This window comes from Setaria italica, chromosome IX, assembly GCF_000263155.2.
Source record: "Setaria italica strain Yugu1 chromosome IX, Setaria_italica_v2.0, whole genome shotgun sequence".
Taxonomy (NCBI): domain Eukaryota; kingdom Viridiplantae; phylum Streptophyta; class Magnoliopsida; order Poales; family Poaceae; genus Setaria; species Setaria italica.
Window position 1 is genome coordinate 19,831,006 of NC_028458.1, and position 2,834 is coordinate 19,833,839.

Sequence of the window (2,834 nt, forward strand, 5' to 3'; positions counted from 1 at the left end):
TTCCTTCTAGAAACTTTGGGAATGCTTCACAGAGAATGAAGGTGGTATATCGAGGATCCTGCTTGTTCGCATTGTGTACCGGTGGTCGGCTGAGACGATGAAGTCGGTGGAGGGCGGCGTGCGTACGTGTAACGAACTCAGGTGAGGTGTGATAAGTTTATACGCATCTACCAGTAGTTGGAATAGAACGGTCCTCAAACTTGCTGTCATTCCAATCCCCAAACTATCAAAACGCGCAAACCGATCCCCAAACTATCAAAACGCGCAAACCGATCCCCAAACTATCAAAACGTGCAAACTCCTCCCTAAGCACTATTCGGATCTCATTAGCCACCAAAACGGGTTTGCACCCGTGATTCAGTGAGGACGTGGCAGGTTGACGTGGCCGAGGGCGGGGAGGATCAACAAAACACCGGCGCGTGTTGTTGACTCAATCCCTAGCGCCTAAAATTCTCTATCCACTTCATGTCGCCGTCGCCGCCACCGCCGCAAGCGCTTCGAGAGGCTCTAGATTGTCGCCGTCGGGTCGTCGTGGTCGTCCCATGGCTTTGAGCTTATCGGATACACATAATAGGCGACTAGGCCGCATCTGCCATTGCTTATCTGCATAGAGTGCGGGCGATAGAAGATTCTTGAGTTGGAGGTTAAGAAAGAAGACACAGGAAATCGTGGCTGCATCTTTTACAAGGGTCCTGCTCATAAAGTTATTTTGGGTTTTAAACCAGTTCAATTTGGTTATGATTTGCTTGAAAGCGGTTTGAACTCAGTGCTCTGTTGTGGTTGCAGAGTGATGGCAGTGAATGCCCATTCTGGTATTGGGAAGAAGAGTATGTTGACGTGCTCAACAAAATTGCAGAGAAGAGACACGAGCAGAGTAATGTTGAGGGAGTGCCTGTGAAGGAAAAGAAGTTGTTTAAGAAGATAGAGGAAGAAGAATTGGTGGCTGCCATTAGAGCTAGTATGCATTGGAAAAGAATTTGTAGGCCTTTTGAAGTGTTTTTTGTTTGTATTTGTCTGTGGGTTATTGCTGGCTGGATATGTGAAGCGTCCCCACATGAGTAGAGACTAAATGTGATACAAATACCAGTCCCAGGAGGCTGATAACACATTTATTCGACAGATAATTCAGTTACCGTACAACTCCCGAGGGAGTGGGCGTGAAAGCCACGCAGCGATAAACAGTAAATAGATAACGGCGGCTAACCAAGCGACTGCCAAAAGACAGCACTCGAGACTACACGGCAGCAGCAGCATCTTGGGCAGGGCAACACCACAGGCAGCGTCGGGTGCGGACACAACCTCTACTCGAGGTCTTCTGCGACGAACTCAGGGTCTTCCTCTGTAGCAATGAAGCAAGGGTGAGTACTAACGTACTCAACAAGTCCAACCCCATCCACGGAGGGGATACAAGCAAGATTATGCACAAGTATAACAAGGATAGGCTAGGGTTTATTTTGCGGAAAAGCTAATTTTTAACACATGCAAGGGATCGTTTTCGAAAGGATTTTTGTAAAGTTGCCTTTAATACCCGAAATACTGAGTGGGGTTGATCCTACACAAAGGATCCAACTTTTATCGCTATCGGACTCCCCGTCCGTCATAGCGCACGGCACAACTGCCGGACTCTTCTGAAATTCCACACACACACACACACACACTCATGACATCCTTGCCCAAACACTAGTTATGTGACCAAGCCGTAATTCGTCCAATACCGTGGACACGGCTACCCGGATAGGTTTTCACTCTGCAGAGGGTGTACACTTTTCCCACAAGTAGGGTACCGTAGCACGATCACCTTAGTGACGGTACGGATCCTAACAAAGCCATTACCCACCTTAGCTAAGACTGGCTAGTTCTCACGGAACACCCAAGGGGTCCACGGCTCATTCAGGAGACCGTAACCGGGACTCAAGTCACCAAGATCTTAATCCTTTTCCGTGGGTTCCCGTTGCTCACCAGCACTCCTGAAGACTAACCACCCAGCTAGTGGGGTTTATGCTAAGCCGTTGCCCATACAACGGTCGAGTGGTTGCACGATAGTGGAATTAGGCAAGATGACACATTAACTCGGTCCTTAATTATGACCGGATGGATATCTCCCAACATTGCCCAACCACCAAGGTACGAGCACAACAACTGGGCATCCCACACAAGGAACACCCATCCATCCCGTCCACACATTTCTTTTCCCGAACCAAAAGCCATTATTCTTACTTGGACACACACACACCTTAATTTCCCGAATACACCGTTGTAATAATGTTTGCATTTGAGTAACAGGTTCCTAAGCGTTCTAGCAGCGGTTATCAACTAAACAGAGCGAGTCATATTTAGAGATAAGCATAGGACAACAAGGAATGTTCATAACAATCAAGGGGTGGCTATCCAACCATGTCTTGCGATAAAATAATATGCATTTTGTAAAAACAGGCCAATAGGTTGTGTTTGAAAAACTAGGTATTAAGTATGCATCAAAAGGGTGAGATTGGACTTGCCGTCTTCAAAGCCTTCCGGGGGTTCCGGCTCGCGGTACTGGTCCTCGGGCTCGGGCTCGCGGTCAAACTCTTCCTCGGGCTCCTCCTCGGGCAATCCGCGATCTACGGCACACACAAACAGGCACACGAATAAATAAAAGAGAAAACGATTTTTAACCGTGAGCTCCGAACAGGAAACGCGAACGGAAAATAGGTAGAGGGATTATTTTTGGGAAATTTGGATATGGATCGGCGAAAGTATTCTGGAGGGTGACGTGGTAAAATTTGGGATTAATTGGAGGGAGTTTGGCGCATGAAATGACGGGTTAATCATTGATTAGGGGCTTAAATGGGGTT